Source organism: Meleagris gallopavo, chromosome 7 (assembly GCF_000146605.3).
Source record: "Meleagris gallopavo isolate NT-WF06-2002-E0010 breed Aviagen turkey brand Nicholas breeding stock chromosome 7, Turkey_5.1, whole genome shotgun sequence".
NCBI lineage: Eukaryota > Metazoa > Chordata > Aves > Galliformes > Phasianidae > Meleagris > Meleagris gallopavo.
The window spans coordinates 35,928,712-35,951,641 of record NC_015017.2 but is presented as its reverse complement, the minus strand read 5'-3'; the positions used below and the strand labels follow the sequence as shown (position 1 = coordinate 35,951,641).

Sequence of the window (22,930 nt, the reverse complement as noted above, 5' to 3'; positions counted from 1 at the left end):
TGGGTGAAGGAGCAGTGTTGTTCAGCTGTCAATCAGTCTATGCTCAAAATACGCTGAGCATCAATTGCTTTTTAAGTTATTTACTGTGACTTATGTATCTGCCAATAAATCTAAAATACAAATCAAAGAATATGCAGTTCAAGTATATCCATAAGTGTAGCAGAAAAGATTGCTAACTAGCTTTGATTGCCAAAGCTGATGTCATTTCCTTGTTGAGAAAAATACTGAGGTCCATAAATTATTTTTATCACCTCTGGGGCAATGCAAACAGTTTCCTACAGACGCTGAAAGTATTATATGTTTTTTATTTAATATCAGAGCACTACTTTTACACAGCTCTTAAAATATGAGGACCGAGGTACTGCTTGTGTTTTAAGGCCCCAATTCAGCAACATATTAAAACAGATACCTCAGGACCTGACATTAAACACGTGCCAAAGTGCTTTGTTGCATAGTCATAGATTGCTGAACTGGAGCCTAAAGCCTACATCTTTTCCCCATGAAATTCAGAATTTACCTTCCAATTTCTTACAGGGTAAACAAGGCACTTATTCAAACATAATATCAATAAACATTTGGAAACATTTTAAGAGGCCTGTCTTCAGGAGATCAGGAGTGAGCAAAAGCTCTGGAGGTAAACCCTGATGGAGATGAAAGGTGACGAAACATCTTCTTGCAACAGCCTAAGTGGTGTTTATTTAAGGCTTTAGTTAGCACAGCTTTCACGAGGAAAATAAAAATACATTGAACACGTTGAGAACATAAGTATGAGTGGTGAACCTCCTACAGAGAACTTTGGAGAAAACACTGAATTAACTTACAGTACATTTGTTAAACATGAGCAGCTCTAATAATGACATTTCATTTAACAATGCCCTTTGTCTTTTCAGTTCATCAGTTACCTATTTCAGTAATGAACTGCAGTCATACCATTCTGATTTTCTCCTAATGTAAAGGCTGAGATCACTTCACTTGCAGTGGAGCATGATGCTATTATTCAGTTTGTGGCTTAGGAAAAAAGCTATAGAATATATCACAATTGTAATTGGCCAACAAATATTAAAATCTGTGATTGGTAAGGACACCTATAATTTAATTTAGGTTTTAATAGGAACAAGTAATTTTTTTTTAATTTTTTTAAGAAAGAAAGAAAAAGAGAAGAAAAAGAAAGAAATGGTTGACACTGCCCAGGATATCTATTTCATGAGCAGAGCAGTAGGTGTTCAGCTGGGAAAAAAAAATGAGCCATGTGTTAAACGTTATTTTAATTTTTTATCAGCAGTCCATGCATAGAACTTAACAGCAACATCTAGCTAGGATTCATAGTCTCAAAATGGACTTACCTGCACTGTTTAAGGAGGATTTTTTACAGGACTGGAGGAAGTCAGATAAAGTGGGCAACAGCCCACCCTGTACTGTGTAAACATGAAGCAGATAAAAATACCACAGGTCTACATTGTGTGATCCATAATTGTCACAAGGGGCAATGGGGCCTACTTACACTCATTTGCCTACCTCTCTTTTGGGGTTTCTTAAATTTCAAAAGCTTTTTATTGCCTTTCCAGATGCAGGGGAGACATTTGAAGCAGACTGCTATTTTCACTGCCCTATTTGCTGTGATCCACTCAAAATATTTCCAGAGCTCCCCAAAAAATTTAATTAGCAAAAGCTGATGTTCAGCACTTCATAATTTTTCCCCAGCTGAACCAAATCTGCACAATTTACAATAGATCTCTGGAAAGCCGCTTTTTTACCACATGCTGCATCTATAGATCTCTCTCAATTACCCACAGTAAATTTAGGCATTGTACAAGAGCAAATTTTACAGTCCATGAAGAGATGAAGTGAAATCTAGATGAAATTCATTGTGACAGATTCTCAGTTAGTGCCCTGATGTGTCTGTATTACAGAAGATAGACATTCTATTAGCATGGAAGCTCCCATAATGGACTGTGAATCATTTCAGGTAATAGAGATGCCAACTGGAATGACTGAAAAGCACTATTGAATTCCATTAGAGCTCTTTGTTTTTAAATCAGTCATTTCTCTGAGAATATCCAACTATATACTTCTTGACCCTAGCTGAGAGTAATAATTGTGAACTAATATTACAAAACATTAATCTGAGTTACTGTTCAATTAGTGTTTCTGTTAGAGGGTTATTTTTATGCTGCAGACGTGAAGCAGACTGGCTTGTATTACAAATATGTATTTGGACTCAAGCAAGTGCAGAATGCAATTTTCAGTTATATTTCTATCCCCACTGTATTCAGTCTCATCTCATTAGCTGTAAAAAGACTTGGGTATTGGCTTTTCTTTTTCCGAAGTCATCCTACCAGGGTTAAATAACTATAATCAACAAATCTATAAAGGTAAACATTTTTATAAAGGACGCCACAAATAGTCTTCTTTCATTTAGGTGCTCGGTTAATTACGAGCAAAATAACGAACACCATATCCTGCTACCCAAACAGCTCCACCTTATCTATCAATCACGTATGATTTATCAGACTTGATAATTGCTTGGATAATTAACACAGAACTTGGTTTACTTAGTGTGCTGAAACCTCAGAAATGCCTGCATAATTGCCATTTGTGTAGTAGATGAAGTTATGAATAATTCTTTCTCACATAAATATGAAGGCTGTGCAGGCAGTGCACATTTCCTCACCCGTCGCCATTAATGCAGATATCATGTCATACAAGTGGTACGGCATTGTCACATGCCTTCTGCTGACTACACACATAGTTATAGCAATTAAAATACGTATTTATAAATATAAGGCAAAAAATCTCTCCCTCTGTAAGTAATATGAGCTTCCTTCATGAGGAAGTACAGAAGGAAGACTGAAGGAAAATTAGTCTATTCAGTACGGTGGCAACAGGATCTGAATCTCTGTAATATTCTCACATAAATCCTTTGGGAAGACTTTAAAAAGAGTAGGCTCTATATCTTCTGTCCACGATCATCTATTTTCCCATCAGAATGAGCAACATTATCCTTACATGCAGAGTATCTGTGTCTACAGCTTGAAAATGAGACTCTCCTTAATGTTGTAATGACAGGTGTAAGATTAACTTTGTTAGGTGTCTAGCCACTCATGCAAACTAAATTAAATTAATGGAACAAATTTCTCTCATAATTAAGATAAAAATTCATGTCAGCTGTAACCTTGCTGTACACTAATTATATACAAATGATTTATCATCTGCTTCGCCCAGAATATTAATCCTCAACTCATTGATAACTGCAGCCAGTGTTAAGAGATGAGAGTTGATTAACTATGACAGATTGGGCAACCACAGCTCCAAGTGCCTGAACAACCAGTAAAACCAATAATATTCAAATAGCATTTCTTATTTAAAAATGCATTCCCGTGGAAACTGATGCATGTTTAATGAGGGATATGGAGATTATTTCCGTAACGACTGATATTGGAGCAGTGGGAAGAATTAATCGATAACAATTAAGCCCTTGGCCTGGTTAAGCTATGGTTCTATAAAGTGGGTTGTATACACATTAGTGAGATACCAGTTTGGGCTCTGTTACACATAATATCTTCATGCAAGACTCTTTTTTTTTTTTCCTACTGCAGAAAGTATCGCATCGTTTACGTGTTACGTGTTCTTTAACAAAAAGAAGATGAAATGATGCTGCCAACATTCCTTTGAAAGCCCAAATGGGAACTCTAGTGATAATTAAGCTATGGAAAATGGTACCTTGTTATGAAAAAAAAAAAAAAGAGAGAGAGAGAGAAAGAAAGAAAAAACAACTCTTGAAGCATCATATGTGAAAGAGGATAATCTTTGATCTCCTGAAATATGACATAATACTTCTAATTTAAATGACAATTATTAAAATTAACTTGTGAAACCTTCAAGGAAAAGCTCTTACTGAATAGCTGACATATTTTGGAGAAAATTCATGGTTAATAATGTATCTTTTAATGAATTAAAAAAAAAATGTAAAGTTGCAGACATTAAAGATTTACAGGTTTGGGCTTGGATATTTTTGGTATTAATTCTATCTCCTCATGACAGCTCTTTTCTTTTATACTAATTGCTCATTGAGACTGCAAGAATTCCTGTCAGAATGAAGGAAAAAAAGTCTTCTGTACCTAGGCATTAATAAGACATAGCAAGCAGCCGGATGAACTAAGTAATATTGCTGTAAATTAATTATCTCCCTGAAAAGTTGGTGTGTCTGAAGCTGAGCTAGGTGTGGAAAAGAAAACTAATTGCTACCATGAAGCTGAAGGTAATTATGAAGTTAGCACAGAGTGGGAATTTCTCTCCCGCCTGGTAAGCTGGACGAGCCATGTGGAATCCCGGTGGGCTTTGGGTGTTGGGGTGAGCAGAGTGAATTTGGTGTGAGTCGCACCAAAGTGGTGTGAATCTGACAGAAAGGAAGAAAATCAAGATGTTGGCTTGTCTCCTATGGCTGCTCAGTGGCTGGATGTTAGAGCCACCCTCTTTAGGCTGCTAACGTAGTGGGGTGACTGCTATTCCTTGGCACGTTTCACATGTAAGTTTGAACCTTTTCTTGAGCTCACATTTTCCTTAGAATCCACTCACAGTGTTCTCAGACAATGTCTGAACCACCGTTCTCACAAGTAAATATTCTTTTTCTTGATCATGGTCCTTTGCAGCCTCCAGTGCCATGAGGGAATTTTTTGTTTTAGACATTTTTCTTCTGTCCCTCAAGAGAAATTACAGTTCCATTTAAATGAAAAAGAAAATAGTAACTTTATGGGAAATAAAAATTCAAACATTTCTTTTTCTACATTTCTAGAAATCTCAGGGCTAATTGCCTTTGAATCTGTAAGTACAGATAATGAGAAGAATCATATGTATATGGAATTGAAGAGAATAGGTGCAGAGCAAGTCAAGCATATCATGATATCCAACATCAGAATTAATTTGGAGTTGGATATCAACTTTAAATAAGTAAAAATTCCATAATTTTTTTCATCAACTTATTCTTTGGGGATACACATCTGCTACAAGACTAATCAACTGTAGGACATTGCTGGTCCTCTATGCCACTGCTAGTGAAATAACACGTACATGGCAGAGCAGAGGTGCATTATCAGCACTGGAGGCCAGACAATGCTCTATGCTTTGCTATCAAGGTTCAGGGCAAAAGGACTTGTGGAAAATGACCATCAGGTCTTTAAGATTATAATAAGAATACATACAAAGAAAGCATGAAAGATTAAAGTAGTGCACCAGGAGGCTGTACTGAAGCAGCCATGGAACAGCCGCCACAGAATCGGCTCTATTCAATTTTCAGGAACATGGTTTCAAGCGAAGCAAGGACCAGTTCCCATTGGCAAGACGGTCCCATTCAACACCGTGGCCCTGTTGCACATGGGATTATGTGGCTGCTCTAGCAGTTGGCACATGTTGCAGTTCATCAGTAGTTACTATTTTATTTTATTTGCACTCTTCAGATAAATAAATCCCAGCGTGCAAATAGATGCTCATCTTTCTAGAGCATGTAAGAGTCAATGCACTGATTTCAGAGCATATACTGCAGAAGGCTGTGGCACACTCCACTTTGCATTGGAAAAGAAGTGAGTTAAAAAGAAAGCAGCACTAGTTAGAGATGCAGTCCTTGAGCACATCTTTTCTAGCAGGAGTTCAGCACAAGCATTTGACAGCCATCTTGTCTAAAGCCACGCGCACATTAATTAAAGCTAATTTGGCTAATGGCTCCTCAGTAGGAATTGGGTGCACTGCTCCCTCACTTCCACCAGCTGCAGCCACGTGATACATCTAGATTTACTCTCAGAAGGAAAACACACCACTTTTGACAGAGTTCCTCCTGTTTAACAGGCAAAAGGAAAATCAGATGCCCAAAATGGGTGTTCATGTCCCAAATCTCTTCAGCACAGTGCCTTATTTCGAGCACCTTCTGCCCACTCTGCTCAGCAGGACTGCACGCTGTCTCCGACTGGTTCCTTGCACTGATCAGGCTCTGCAAACAATGCAATTATTTCAGAGAAGAAAGTAGTGAGCTCAGCTTTTGCTGCTTCCACTTATTACTGAGGAACATCAAGCCACACAGCCGTTTTCCTGCAGCCATCTTTAAAAAAGGCAATGATCTCCATGTGCTGTTAACCTAATGAGGGCTGCGTGTGACAGAGTCATAGGTATATTTTCTCAGTAGCCTAATGAGGAAAGTGACAGACAGTGAAACAGTTCACACTTGAGTAATTTTCTAGTCATCAGCAACTGCAGTGCTCGTGGTAGCAGAAGCCAGAGAAGGGACACAGATATACAATAAATACGCACTGGCTCCATTGGCCAGAATAAGTTATCACTAGGATAGAGGTCTTGGGGCAAAATCCCTTAGGAAATTTAAACAAAAAGAGTCAATTTAAGGCATCTCTAGCAGTGCATTCAATTAAAATTAAATTTAAAAGTAGGATCAGCTGCTGGGCTGTTAGGCCACCTGCCCAAAGGAGGAAAAAAATTAGAGATGTAACGAACCTTTACTCTGATATCTGCAAGCTGCTCACAAATGGCTGCATTGACCCGCTTTGCACAAGCACCCATTCAGCATAAAGCCAGTTCTCCTTCTTTACCTCCTACCCAAGAAAAGAGAAAACTAGCAGCAGATAGCTCATTATCCACATTCACAGCAACTGCTTGCATGAAAAATGCTGCCCTTACATTTTTTAACATGCTGCCACCTTCTTCCAGAGAAATCACTGTTTCTTGAAGGAACATGGCTATAATCTCAGCCTTGGTCCTTCCACTGGTGTAGACCCAAGGGTTGATGCCACAGCTGTGGAAAGCCACTCAATTCTCCAGTGTTCCTGCATCGCATCTCCTCTCAACTCCACCACAGAAGTGGGAAGGAGACACAGACAGGGAAGGTTTTCTACAATTAGAGTGGTGAAGCACTGGCACAGGTTGCCCAGAGAGGCGATGGATGCCCCATTCACACAGACATTCAAGATCAGGCTGGATGGGGCTCTGAGTACCTTGACTGAGCTGTGGATGTCCCTGTTCATTGCAGGGGGGTTGGACCAGATGCCTTTAGGGATCCCTTCCTACTCAAACGATTCTGTGATTCTATGATAACCAGCATGTGTGATAGGGACAGGTTCCATTAGTTTCCAAGGTGGAATGCCTTCATGGTAAGCTGAGGATATGCTCTGGAGGAGCAGCTATTAGACACAGCAAAGCTCACAGCTGCTTTGCCAGGTCTTCAGGCAGAAGTGATCTCCCTGCCTGCTCCACCACAGCTCTGTAGTGTTCCACTAAGCTGTTCTGTAGGATCTGGATGGTGTCCAAATGCCAACTCTTGCTGCACCTTTAGTACCTTTGCTCAATGCTGCTGCCAGGGCAAATATGTGGGCTATGGGTGGATCACAATTTCTCACAGTGATCACATCGGCAATAGATGAGCCCTTGCACAATTAACCCTATCCTGCAAAAGCAGCCTGTAACCCCTGCACAGAGCTTGCATTGCAATCTGTTCTCCTGAAGGCAGAGCTCCTGACAGAGCTTTTGCCAGGTGTTCATTAGGGAATTTTGACACTTCTGCCCCTGTTGCAGCCTGATGGGGATGTGAAGGGCTCTTTGGAGCCAGCTGCAGCTCAATAGGCTCTCAATGGGCTTAACTTGCAGCTGGGTAAGCCAGTACATGCTAGATATTTCTACTAGACACAAGGGAACCAGTTGCTCATCTTTCTCTGACCTTCTTTGGGGCTCAGATTCAGTTCCTTTAAAATATTTTAAGGATCCAGAAAAAGAAACTTTTATGGGCATAGCACAAACATGAAACTACTTTGAATAGCTAACTCTCCACGTGGAACTGCTCATGTGCAATAAAGATGGCAGGGCTTCCCAGTATAAATAATCATTCACTTTTTGAAATCATAAATCATTCACTTCTTGAATTATTTGGGTGTCAGGGGACAAACTGTTAAATCTATATTTAGCATCTAGCTTCAAGTTCTGCCTGATTTTCAGAAGTGCTGCACTTTTCAGCTAGGAAACCTCATACATCAGATCCCTCAAATAAAGTGCTTCATCTTGGATTTATGTGCTTACACCCAAAAAACTCTACCAGCACTTAAGGGTTATCTGCAAAGGAAGACAAAAATTAATTACAAACTGCATTGAGAGTTTTAAGTATATATATGTGTACAGTGGAAGGTATGACATTTAGAAATGTATTTTTTGCTAATTTTTCAAAAAGGCACTTGTAAAATTCTGCCTGGTTTATGGCAGCTGTGCTGGAAGATCGCAGTTCTGTGTCCACCACATGGGGTCACAGGTGGACATGGATTTTGCCAGAAAAACCAGTCCAGCTAGCTGGGAAGCATCAACAGGATCTTATACAAAGAAAAAGATTTGAAAAAATATAGTAGTTAGATCAACATTCATTTTATCTTGTAACTTACTTGGATTGGTCCTATCTGAGAGCCCAAACATCCGAGGAAGGAAATGTTAATGCTAAAGATGCAGACCTGTGACATGGTGGGACACATAACTTCTGCTCCTCCAGCAAAATAATGCAGCAACTGCTTGCAGAAAGGACCCACGCGCTGAATCTGTAAATACGCTCTACCTCTTTTTATGCTGCTGCTGTAATTAATCTAAGAACCTTTAAAATAGCTATCTGATAGTTAGACTTGTTATAGCAACGTATTTAATTCCAGAGCTACATCTTTCAGCAGATACTTTTACTTCATTCAAATTACTAATCGTTTAGATTCTCTCTGAAAGTCTTTCCTCCCTCGCTCCCCATGCATGCTTAACCTAATTAACTATAAATGAGAAAAAATGCTATTCACATAAAAAGAAAATGTTAACCTATAAATTATCCAGTGCTCCCTCCCGAGGCTGGCAACGCCTCTTGTAGAAAAGCTCAGATGTTGGTGCAGTATTCTTGGCTTGCTCTCCAGTTTCTGCCACCCAAAATCATTTTATGCAACACATTACTCTGCCATTTTGTACATCTGGCAACATTTGCTGATACTAAGTCCTCTCCGGTGTTTTCAAGATTACACGAAGGAGGATTTCCAGGATGATTAATTGGAGAGATAAAATCATTCCTTTACATTTCAAGGAACATTTGCAGAAGACTAATGGTCATTTATGGAAATATGGCCTCTTTATACCCATTAATGTCCTCCAGTGCTCCCTGTAGGTCACACAATTAACCACTCATTTGTGTTTCCTTGCTGCTGTCATTCCAAGTCCTCTCGGTTGTCATCAGCAGTGAAAAACCTTCTGTTTCTCCTCAGCCAGACCAGAGCCCATTCAGGTCTGTAGGACTGAGCCACCTACACGTCAGATTCCTCGCTCTATAGGTTTCTCCTCAAAATCCACTTTTTTTTGCATAGGTTTTCAAATGCACTCAGCCAAATTTCACCTTGAAAACTTCTTCCAATCCTTTATTTTTCATTCATTTGTGATTTTATTCATCTTACTTTGTACACATACCTACCAGCCATCTTGGGGTGGGGATTCTGCACACAACAGCATTGTACTGGGTTGGAAAAACTGACCATACAAAACAGCAGCAACAACTATTAATTGATTTGTTCCCCATCTTAAAAGGAGTGAGGAATTCAGAACAAGGTCTTAAAGGAAGTCCGAATCTCTTCCATGCTTATGCATTCCCTTCAACTACCTCTGTTTTTCTAGGCACAACTTAGTCTCTTGCATCTGTGAAACAAAGCCAAATCCGTTTTAAGAGATACGTGGTGGACACAAAGGATGCTGCACTTAACAGATCATCTCAGAGAAATGCAATGTTTTTTGTGGCTCATCAATGAGGTGCTCGCAGAGATTCTGATCCACAGCTTGATCCACCCAACTCAAATGTCAAAATGTTATTATTTGCTGTTTTTCAGGGGCAAAGACATCCAAAAGAGATACATCCCAGAATATTAAGAAATGAAGAGAGAAAAAATGTAGAAATGAGAGCAACACAGACAAAAACAAAGAGTAAATCCTATATCAAACACAGTAAATTAAACAAGAGACAAGCTGCTTATCTGCTCCTTCTGAATTCCCTGAAATTTTCCACATTTTGATGCTGCTCGGTCACGAGCTGAGAGGAGCTGGGCCTCCAACAGTGAGCAGACAGCCTCAGACTGCAGCAGGAAATAGAAGCATAATTTACTTGCCATACTTGAGCACAGTAAAAAGAAATGGAGAGAGAAAAACTCAGGAAAAAAACTATTGGCATTCAGCTTTGGCTTTCTAGATAACGAAATCATTGAGACATGGATTTAGTGAATGTGTGTGTATTATATGGTTCAGGAAACATTGCTGTTACACAAGTTAGTTGAATTAATTATGAGTCTACAAGTTTTCTAGTATGTTCTTCTTAAATGTATATATAAAGTTGATGAGGACATACTGTTATCCAATCTTATTTCAACATTGCCTAAGGATGATTTACAGCACTTCAGCAGAAAATGCAAAAGCCATCCTATGTACTTTCATTCTGACTTACATCAATTGCTCTCGTGGACACTGGCTTCATCGGTGGGTTTGCAGGAATACAGCCACTAAGAATTTTAGTTAATTGGGGCTAATTATTGTTAACAGTCATTAGAGTCACATTCACAAGGGGAGGTAGGGATGAGGGAGAGGAAATATAAATCAGCCCACTCATACCTCTGTACGCACACCTAAGTGAGCAGGGTTAATGAGAGTACCAGCAAGATGCCCAAGCACACAAGAGTAGATTAGTTACATAAATAGAAGCCATTTTTCATGTTTCACTCTGCAGAGTAGTTTTACCCTGGCCCATTTTAGAAGTGAAATGAATGTGTCACAGAAAAAGCCAGGAGCTTGACCAGGGTTCTACAGTAATACTGTGCCAACAGAGAGCTCAGGAGTAATGCCTTTCCAATCCACATCAAACTTTATCAGAATAAAACCTTGCATTATTGTTTATTATTATCATTATTGCTGCGTAATAGCTACCGTCATCTCCGGCACCAGAAATTTTAGACTGAATTGTGTCACAGCTGCACAATTTAATTTGAATTAATCAACCCCTAACCCCTGATTAGCAGAACATGGCAAGAAGGAAATAGCTGAAAAAAAAGCAAATCTCTGTCAGAAACAAGAATATTACTTAACATCTTGCCTGAATTGACAGCAAACAAGCTTCAGTAAGCAGCAGTGGAAAATAGGAGAAAGTCTATTAGCAGACACCTAGGTGAACATTGTTTTTCAACCCTTGAAACCCAAGCTCTTGTTTAAGATTGTAGCTATTTTTTTTGCACCACAACAACAAAAAACAACAAAAAAAATAAAATTGAAAGGAAGGACTATTAAGCAGTGATAAAGGTTGAGTCATAAGCTAAAGTCATGTTATAGATTTACCTACCAACAAGAAGCCAGCAAGGTTCGGGTTGGAGGTTAATGAAAGACATCCAAAGGTCATCCAGTGATTATGTGCGAGCATGAGTTTAATAGGGCACGGATACGACAGACACTGACAGAAGATTTATACCAGAGGTGATGACACTGCTAGGAATACTGCTGATAAAAAGAGCCCCAATATCGGACGGAGCAGGATGATGAATGGCACACATGTCTACTCACACTTCTCATTATAAGCTCCTTCACTCATGGTGGCACTTAGCAGCATTTATTTACTGTGCTTTGAAGGTACCGAGCAGAAGCACAGTATATCTAATACTTTAAATGTAGGCTTGCCATATAAAAATGAAACAAGAGATAAGATTAGACCACTGAATAATTGCCCAGCTTTCCTGCAGAGATTATATTCACTAGTGCTAACATTATTTTTTCCCTAATGTTCTAGCGTACGAACAGCTCAAGTGAATTAATTTTCTGAGGCAGAAGGTCAAAGGAAAATAACTGATAAGCGTTGTGCCTGCTATAGAATATCACTTTACAATATTCTTTCCTCCTCATTTGTCAGATAGAGAATAAGAGATAATATAATAAAGGTATATAAACATATTTTTTGTCACGCCATATTTAGTTTTAGTAGTCCCAAGTGCTATTTTTCCTTGTAGATTCTGGTAGGAAGAGGATCAGAGAAGTCAGACAAAAATGTCAAATAAAAATAATAATAATAATAATAAAAGAGTAAACCTTAGAACCCAAACCGAGGAAAACTAAGACCTGATGAATAACATGCACTGCACCAAGAAACTCCTTTTCAGACTGTTATATATTTATCAAACCACTGGAGTGTGAATTCTATGAATAAGTCTTATCATCTTTCAAGCAGCAGGCACAATAAAAATTAGAACTACAGAAAATTGTGGGTATTACAAAAGGTTATTTCTATCAATTCACACCTATCTGTAGATGGGAATGTCACAAAAGAAAGTTCTGCATGTCTTGCCACTTGTAACTTCAAGCAGAGATGGAGCAATGCGCCATGACGTCATATTTAACATTTATCTGGACATGCAGCAACATAAATAAATCCCCATTCGACCAAGAGGTGTTGTAAATAGTCTGTAATTTTAGGAGAGATGTAACATTCTGAGCACACGCTACCATCATTCCTCAGGATGGTTCACTTACAGCTACCTTGCGTGTGCTGCCATTACGAGCACTTCCAAGCACAATACATCTGTATTATATCCTTTATCCATCTTGAGGTACTTGAATGTCTCTCATGGAATAGGAAAGGGAGGCAGCCAAGAAAATGCATTGTCTTTATTTGTTGTTATTGTTTATAGTTTGTATTGCAGGAGAGGTCATTTGGATAAGCAATGGCTTATTACCACAGCTAAGAGATACACAGCTTGATCCTATGAATGTAGCCATAGCTTCTAGATATTGTGTTGATGCTTGCACATAGAGAAAAGATGCTGTCTCTCTCAAAGAGCTGTCTCATTGATATGATCTGCCCAAGGCAGAGGCTGATCACAAAGCAGACATCATCAGAGTATGAGGGATGTGTTGGCTGGAGCGCTATATATTCTATAACAATGTTGTGTTAAGTCCTCTGCCATAAAAAACACTAAAACCTTCTTAGCAAACTGCTTGTGGCCAACTCTTCATGGACCAATTTCTGTAATGAATGCCACTGTATCCAACCCAAAGCTTCTCATCACTTTCTGACTCTCTAATTAAGGAATAAAATGTAGGTACTCAGAAAGGGAGGGAGTGCTTTAATTACACTTGAAATTGACTTCTTCTCCATAGAACATACATCATCTCACTAATTTATACCATAATCTGAGCCACAGACTGGCCATTTTTAGTCTCGGCACTGATTCTCAATCACCTCTTCCATCTATGCTCAGTGCAGCAATATATTTTTTCTTAAGAACTCACCCAGTTTTCCAATACTTTTGAAGTGCAGCAAAATGATTCACCAAAAACACATTTCATCAACATTTTCTAGCAGCTGGGTTCTAATCCTTGAGATCCTGGTACCCACTTTCCCCTTTGAAAAGATTATATAATGAGTGTTATCTGATAGGGCTTTTCACTGGGCTAATCACTGAAAAGTAATAGGAATACATCAAAAGAGCCGTGCCTCCATTAAAATACATAGGGGTAGGGTACACTCGGATATAGGAAAACCCCTGAAGAGGCAAGAGACGGAATGGCTTCTTTCTCTAAAGCTCTGTAGCCAACAGTGTCACCCTGTCATTCGGCGTTTTTATTGTCCACTTGAGCCAAACTAATACAATGATCTAATGGAAGCCACAGTTTCCAAATAGACAGCACATTTGTTAGTGAGGCAGACGATAAAATGTTCATAAAGCATCTGAAACATCTCTCTGCCAAATGAGGATGAGATTTCTTATTTATGAAGAGGAAAAATAAAATTTGAGCATAGTATTTATTTACTAAGCAGCAAAAGAGAAAGCCAGGGCAACCAAAATTCTGCTTAGAGAGCAAATATTATACTGTGCATTAAAAAGAGCGTGTCCAGCAAGTCGAGGGAGGTGATCCTCCCCCTCTACTCTGCCCTGGTAAAGCCTCATCTGGAGTACTGTGTCCAGTTCTGGGCTCCCCAGTACAAAAAAGACAGGGATCTCTTGGAAAGAGTCCAGCGGAGGGTCACAAAGATGGTGAAGGGCCTGGAGCATCTCCCCTATGAAGAAAGGCTAAGTGAACTGGGTCTGTTTAGCCTTGAGAAAAGAAGACTGAGAGGGGACCTGATCCAGGTTTATAAATATCTGAGGTGTGGAGGGCAGAGTGGTGAGGCCAGTCTCTTTTCAGTGGTACGTGGAGACAGGACGAGGGGAAACAGACATAAACTGCAGCATAGGAAGTTTCGCACGAATGTGGGTAAGAACTTCTTCACGGTGAGGGTGACAGAGCACTGGAACAGGCTGCCCAGGGAGGTTGTGGAGTCTCCTTCTCTGGAGATATTCAAGACCCGCCTGGACACCTACTTGTGTAACATGGTGTAGGGAACCTGCTTTGGCAGGGGGGTTGGACTCGATGATCTCTGGAGGTCCCTTCCAACCCCTACAATTCTGTGATTCTGTGATTAAATGTAGCACTTCTCTGGCATGGCCACGAGTAACCAAGTTTCATCCAAAGATACAAGACGTAAGACCAGTATTGGCTATGAAGGTGAGATCACTTCTTCTGGAGCAGCAGAAATGATCTGATGATGAAACATTACTCATTTTGGCCCACATACTGATTTCAAGCACGTCAAATTAGTACTGAGCTGTCTAGTATACATAGCTAAAATTTAATAACTTGACTAAAACATGACCATTATTCTGTTGCACCACAAATGTTGGAAATACTGAGCTAGGAATCAACAAACTGCATAAGCAGGTTACTCTCAAAAAGACTGGTGCATGAAATTCCCTTCTTTTTACACTATCTTTGGCAGCTGACACACGGCTTTGAATTTATTGGGAAAGGAAAATCTTCACAAGATTCTCAGGAAGAACATTTCAGAAAATGATAGGGAGCAGCTGAGAAGCTGATGCACTTCTGCATGCTGCTGGCTTTTTTTGGAATCCAGCCTCTATTCCAGAGATTCAAACACAAAACTAAATGTCAAATAACCTAATCTGATAGAATTAGATCAAATCTCTATAAGAATTGACTAGTAATTATATATACATGCATCTAGCTGAGCATATCTGTGTATCTGTATGGAAAATATTTTAACTTCAATACTTCCAGTGATTTTAATTCGCTTAGTTCTTGAAAAAGCTTTCTTCTGAGAAAAGCCAGAGGAGAAAGTATTGTGACAACATTCATAAATCCACAGCAGGTCTACTAGGTAAGTAGCATGGGACACAAGTTCTAATATTTTTCTGTACTTAAAGTACTTGTGTTCACTTTGGGTACGTGTGTTTATCTTTATGCAAGTCCTGGCCTGCTCAGAGTACTTCAATTCTTGGGTAATGGAAACACCATCAGAAGCCTGAATCTCATCATCTTTTTTCATAAATGAATCACTGGAGCAAAAAGAAAAGAAAAAAAGAGAATAATAAAAACCCACAAGGAGTAATGCAAACACAAACATAATACTGAGGTTTTATTTATGTCTCTCTGTAATGTGAAGGCCAGATTCTTACTGGGGTAAATTTACGAAGGCAGCAGAAATTTGGGTCCAAAATTTGTAACTTAGGAAAAAAGCCAGTAAGACAAAACTCAGGACATGGTATAAGCTGATTATAGTTCAGTGATCCACATCAGTGATGTAGCTTGATAGATATAATTTTCTAAGTTCATATGAAGTCCTACGTACTTCAAGAGGACCAGTCCTGTATCTGTCTCGTAAGATTTCTACAAAAATAAATACAAATTAAAAAATCTTCCTCATTAAACCTTCTTATACCTTTTCCATTAAACCTTTAAGCTAAAACACTGGATCATCCTCACAAAACATTCCACTTTGAGAAGTATGTAGGACAGAACATGGCCAGTTCTGTTATCAGCTCCATTTGCTATTACATTCAAATCAAAGTTCAGAAGGTTCATGCCCCAGCTTCTAGTTGCGACATCAAACCTTAAACAACACAGCATAATCCCAGCTTTCATCAGAAGAGGACACATTGCAGCAGAAGCAGATTCCCAGGAAGCCAGGACAGCTCAGCAACTCCTTGCTGACACTAATTGGTGGGTCTCAGTAAAGAAAGAATTTATTTATTTTTTTTTTCCCCACAAATGTTATAGCCAAATGGTGAAATAAGACTGAAGGAGGAAAAGGGACTCAATTTTTCAGTCCAGAGAACTCTACAATACAAATTCCAAGTATACTATTTGCATTACTACATTCTTCTGCCTTCTTTCTTTCTCCAGTACGTGGCTTTCCAGTGTTGCCTCTGTGATACTGTGACTCAGAAAAACCCGTAGGGCTGAGTCAGATGATTATTAAACTTCTCTTTTTGTAGCTTCAGGGGGACTTACATAGAGTTGCTTGTTAACTACAGCTCCATTTATCCCAGTGTTCCTTACATAATCCTGTTATCGAACACCAGACCTGGTTGTATGCTAAAAGTGCTCCCAGATGAGCACAGCACCTTGCTGTGTGCTGGAGCACAACCTGCCCCTTGCTTCAGAGCCTGGTTCTGCTGGTTTGCAGCCAGTACAAGGATTTCTGGATGCTTCAGTGGTAACGTAACTGGGAGAGGCCAAGAGGATGGGATGAGTATGGGGTGAGACCTGAGTGTCCTATGGCACAGACCTCTCTCAGCTGGATTTTGATAGCCTGATAGAATTATGGAATCGTTTGAGATGGAAGAGATCTTTAAACCTGGTCCAACTCCCCTGCAATGAACAAGGACATCTACAGCTCCATTACTTGCTCAGAGTCCCATCCAGCCTCACCTTGGACGTTTCCAGGGACAGGGCATCCATCACATCTTAGGGCAACCTGTGCCAGTATTTTGTAAAAAACTTCCTTATATTCAGTCTAAATCTCCCCTTTTTAGTTTGAGACCATTTCCCCTTATCCTATCACAACAGATCCTGCTAGAGTCTGTCCCCTTCCTTCTTACAGCCTCCCCTTAGATATCAAAAGGCTGCTCTCAGCTCTCCCTGTAGCCTTCTCTTCTCCAGGCCGAACAGCCCCAGCTCTCAGCCTGTCCTCACAGTGAGTGTTCCATCCCTGGGATCATTTCTGTGGCCCTCTTCTGGACATGCTCCAACAGCTCCACGTCTCTCCTGTACTGAGGACTCCACTTCTGGACGCAGTGCTCCAGGTGAGCTCTCACAGCACAGAGCAGAAGGGCAGGATCCCCTCCTTCGCCCTGCTGGCCGCACTGCTTTCTGGGCTGTGAGGGCACATTCACAGAATCACAGAATGGCCAGGGTTGGAAGGGACCTCAAGGATCATCAACCTCCCTATTTAATACTAGACCAGGCTGCCCAGAGCCCCATCCAAATCTGGCCTTGAACATCTCTACGGATGGGGCATCCACAACTTCTCTAGGCAGCCTGTTCTAGCACCTCACCACTCTCTCTGTAAAGAACTTCCCCCTGACATCCAACCTAAATCTTCCCTCCCTCAACCTAAAACCATTTCCCCTTGTCCTGCTGTTATCTACCCTTTAAAAGAGTTGATTCCCCTCCTGTTTATAGGCTCCCTTTAGGTACTGAAAGGCTGCAATGAGGTCACCCCGCAGCCTTCTTTTCTCCAGACTGAACAAGCCCCAGCACTCTCAGCCTGTCCTCATAGGGGAGGTGCTCCAGTCCCCTGATCATCTTTGTGGCTCTCCTCTGGACCCTCTCCAACAGCTCCCTGTCTTTCTTGTACTGGGGGCTCCAGACCTGGACACAGTACTCCAGATGGGACCTCACAAGAGCAGAGTAAAGGGGGACAATCACCTCCCCGTCCCTGTCGGCCACCTCTTTTCTGACGGAGCTCAGGATACATTGCTGGCTCATATCCAGCTGCCATTCACCAGTACCTCCAGGTCTTTTCTGCAGTGCTGTGCTCTTCCTTTCATCCCCCAGCTGATATTGATAGCGCTGGATGGAAAATGGTGTTTCAGAGCAAACTCTTGGCTCGCTTATTTTTGCATTTTGCACTCTGTGCTGTCTGAGGGAAAGGTCAAATTTCAGAGGAAGTCAAATTGCCACAAAATGGAAATGTCTGTTGGAAACAAAAACTTTTGGTATTTGAATTGTCACTGTAGATTTACAGATATCTGTTGGCTAAGAGAAACAGACACTTTTCAAACTGCTCCAAATGCGTCCTTCATAGCAGTGTCAGTGCCAGCAGTGACTGCTGCCCCATACAGCAATCCGAGGCTGGTTGCAGTATGAACATTCCTCAGCGCTGACCTAGATAACCTGTGCTGTTAAACAAATTACACAGGATAACATCATTATGTCCTTATTCTGAGGTCTAAAATTTACATGTCTAAATGAGGTTTGGCATCTTTTCTCTTTGCAACAGGTGATGGAAAGAAGCAGCTTTCTCCAGAAGATAATTTTTTTAAACTTAAAATAGACACATCAAATGAGCAGGAGAAGCCACTCCATTTTTCTCTTTACCAGCTGCAGAGGAACTTGCTTCTCTCTTTAGTTTGTAAAGTGCACAGGAGTACATTGGTTCTCACAATGTATTCATACAGTAAATAGCAAAATAGGGGTGTGTGCTATTGCCCCATCTTGAAAATAGTTAAAATTACTTGCTGTCACCTTTTTGTAGGCATAAATATAAGGTCTGTATCCCTATAAATCGAATGTACATTGAAATAAGTTCAGTATTATCTGATGCAATCATCATTGCCATTGTTTGCTAATGACTATAAGTATCACAAGTCATGTGATACTTGGAGCTTTTTAAATGCCACTGGCAGAGTCTTTTGCTTTCTTGTGGATCTGACATTCCACAAATGGGATAAGAAAGGGATAAAGAGAAAAGAGAAAGGGAAAGGACCTGAATTTCATAGCCATCGAGAAATTGTAAACCACCAAACCAAACATTAAACATATGAGTAAAGAAACTATTGTCTTCTACCTTCAGTGCCACACACATGTAAAATATTTTCCATCCAGTTCACAAAATACTTCAACCTTCTGTGCAGGACTGCTTTCATTCTCAGACATTGCACTTTCCCTGTTTGCATTTCTCATGTTACCCACTCAGACATCTATTTTTAACTTGATTTGACATGAATTTCCTTCTTGCCCCTTTTCCCATATACTAATTCATCTGCACTGACCTTATTTTCACTTTCAGCAAGTGACACACTTCTGACACATGCACACACACCTAGAGCTGGAACCCATATATATTCTATGCATACCTTCAGTTTCTGCACTTTGCTACCAACAAGAATTTTGCACTGCAAAAACAACATCCTGATAAAGTTCAGTGTCCCAGTTTTGTTTAGGCTGTCTACAGAATCTAGATGTTGTATGGCACTTGTATGGGGCTGCTGAATCACAGCCTGAACCTCTGATTAATCACCTGAGGCAAGCAATGAGTCAGCCACGGGAGCACAGGTGAAGGCAATTCACCTGTGCTGCAGGAAGGGGTGGAGCCTGGCTGCACCTCTCCTAGACCCATTTAAGAGCTGACTGCCAGTGGGGAAGGATCTTTTCTAGAGATCTGCTCCATCGGAGTCTATTTTGTGAGCCTAAGATAGAGTGAGTGTTTTTCTTTTCCTACTCGAATATAACAATAACATTAGCTAAGCTCCTGGATATATGCTATACCATCTGTATATTCATTGACTGTACACTGCTATATCATAATATCAGTATATTCATTAATTGTACAGGCACTGTAATAACATGACAGGATATCTTTAATTTCTAAATCCCCTAGCTGGATGTATTCAAATGTGATGATGCATTGCATTTTCAATATCTTATTTAAATACCATAGTCCTACAGCTGTGTGAAGCTCTTTAGCATGTGATGCAATGAGGTTATCTCAGTAAACTTCCAACTGGGCTGGGCTCCATATCGCAGCAACCATGACCATGGTTGGCAGCACGTACTCCCTTGGTATCTCTTTTAGCAAGTACTGAATGAGTGGGGAACGTAGATCAGGGTAGAGCCACGCTGGCACAGTGATATAGGGAAACTCATGCTGCACCTTTCAGAAGATAAACAAAGGACTTCAGCCTCTGGAGCTGACAGCCCAACATCTTTTGCAAGAGGCTAAATAAATAAAGCAAACAAAAACATGCCTTTGATATCAGCCCTGGAATTGTGCATCCTGTTGCTAACCCAAGATAAGAGGAAGCCTTTTTCATATGTAAGAATGCACACGATCTGATGGTTTCACATTGCTACTGTCTCCTTTTTCCTTTCCTCTCAAAAATGCCAACCCTATTGGAAAATCAATCTTATGGAAGTTCTCTGTGTGCTGTGCTCTTGCCAAGACCCTGGACGCATTCACAGTACGCTGCCCCTTTGTGCATAATGAGCCTCCCATATGCTGCAGGACTTGTCAGCCATTGAGTGGTGTCTGTGACCCAGCTGTGTGCTAACGAGGATGGCTACTATGCCTTCTTTTGGAAATAATAAAAGAGACAAGACAGCAGCCTCAGCTGGTGAAATAAAAGTCATTGGTGGAAAATGTGCCCAGTTCTATAATTCGTCATTTCTGAAGGCCTTCCAGAAGCCTTCTGTATGCATGGAGAGCTTCCAAGGAGGCTCTGAAGGAGATTTATATTCCTGAAGATATTTTGATAAATAAAAAAATCTGTAATTTACAACTTTATTTTTGCAATAGTAGCTAAAGGCCCCAAGTAACAGCAGTAATCAGTGCCATTGTCTGGAACTCAGAATAAGGAAAGGACAGGTTTTGATGTTATGACACTGCAGTTGTCAGCCATCCTGCACAGCTCACGCCCAGGCTTCTTGAAGTGTCCTGCCTGAGGTAGCCAGAGATACTCAGGATTTGTGCTTGTAGAGCTCTACCTGTTCTCTAAGTGTTTCCCAGCAATCCCCTTTCATTTACTGTCCCACACCCTCAGGTAGGCAGTCTTGTGTTGACTCATGCAACCAGCCCACAAGAGTCCTGACAAAACAAAAGTTTCTAGAAGTGGCTGTTAGGGATATGAGAGCAATTCCAATTTTCTATAGATGTGTGGCTGCTCTAGGCTCCTCTGCTTTGTATGAACTTTGTGGTGATTTTCATTGCCAGATTTATCATATCTACAAAATATTTCCCCAAACTAAATCCAGAATATTCTATATTGTTGTGCTCTCCAGCCAGTACAATGAAACAGCTCTGCTTCCAGAAAAAATGCTTTTCCCATGATATTCCATACTAATTCCAGTCAAAGGCAGAGCAAATGACACTTCTCTGCAAGTCATAAGCCTGCCTTGTTTGTTTGCAAAACTATCTATCTGCTGATGTATCTATTTTGTTCATTTCCTCGTCAGACACTTTCCTTTACTTTCCCCTCACGTTCCTTTCATTTCTGTGCAAACACTGTACCCTCTAGCATAATCAGATGAGTATAAAGACTAAGCCTTTAGCTAATTTTTAGCTTATATTGGCAATGTCAATGAATTTATTGGAGTGGCAGTGTTTTACACCAATACTGTTTTTTTTTTCACATTTAATACTTTTCTGATAATATAATTAATATTTCTTACATGATCAGCTTACATTCTATAAGAGCTGTAATTTTATAGGCCTTACTATAGCTAACCTGATCTTACTGACAGACGAATCATCACATGGCTATACATATGTCAAGAGAAGGGAAAAAACAGCCATCATTATACTTACCATCCATATATGCCAAACTTTTCCTCTCTAATGCTCACAGTTCATGTCCACCAAGTTTCTGTTGTCAGGCTTTCCCACATGGACCCATAGTTTTGGTCTCCTTTGCTCTGCCTCAGGCAAGTAGCTCAGTAAGAGTTACTGAGAAAAATAAGAAAAGCAAAGTTGAACAATCTGAAAGTTCATTCATTGCTCATCTAAACCTCAATGGGTTTCTGCTGCTGTAAATCTCTTCCTTTCTCATTTTTGTTATGTCTATTACAGATCCTTATGCTCTTCTTCATCTATGTTTTGGTACAGTGTTTCTCAGAACATATCAGCACAGAGAAACTATAGTTATCACTAAAGATACTGCTGTAGTAAACAAAGTAACAAACTTCATCCTATCCAAGCATTAACCCAGGACTGCCCTGAAATGCTGTGAATGAGCCTGGGAATATGGAGAGCTCACCAAAGTGTTTGCAATGAAACACAAAGGCTGTGTGCAAACATTTTCAAATATATTGTACTAGATATCAGAGCAATGAGAACAGAAAAAGTTCAGAGGGAATAATAATAAATACGATACAGAAATAAATTTAATAATGAAAACAGCAGCATATGCTCCACATATACAACAAATGATGCTTTTTTAATTGTTATACCTTGTCTACTGGTGAAGAAAGGTTAAGGCAGATTGTTGCCTGCTTCGCCTTGCGCCTTCCTCCAGAGAGACCACAAATTGGCGATGAAAATGTGGTTTCTGGAGTAATGAACTGTGTCTCTTTTTGGCTTAATCAATAAAGTTAAGCAGATGTGCAATTCTCTGCAGTCAGGTGCTCGAGGCAGTCGGGCTCGGGAGCAGCTTTAACTGTATTTCATCTTTCACGTTCCTCTCCTGCAGTTTGCCCTGTATCCATGTCACAGAAAACCCAAGGCCCACGTCCCTCCGTTTATTTTGGCAACCCATTCCCACACACGCAGCAGCGTTGTACAGTTTAACCACCACTGAATTTTGGATTACTTACTTCTCCCCTTACTCTGTGCGCACTTGGCTTTCTACCAGCACCTGTAAACTCTAATTTTACACTTCACATTTTTGCTAAGGAGAAGCGAAACGCCCGGGGGACGCGGGCTGCTTTCTGCGTTCTGTGCATTTTGCCCTGATACAGCAGCAGAGTGGTTGTCGTGTGACTGTGTGGAACCGGCTGCAGCACAAGACTGACGGCGAGAGGCTGCAGGGAACGCCAGCACCACGCTGCCCGGCGCCTCAGGGCCCTCCGCCCCGCG

The 22,930-nt window shown here is 40.4% G+C and overlaps 1 long non-coding RNA gene across 1 annotated transcript in view; it reads right to left on the bottom strand.

Moving 5' to 3' along the window:
- LOC116216841 overlaps positions 1-21,919 on the bottom strand; it is a 29,523-nt gene extending 7,604 nt beyond the window's left edge. The window contains exon 1 of the long non-coding RNA XR_004160397.1: positions 21,665-21,919. This is a non-coding gene — a long non-coding RNA (uncharacterized LOC116216841). The remainder of the gene's footprint in view (positions 1-21,664) is intronic.
- Positions 21,920-22,930: the final 1,011 nt, after the last annotated feature.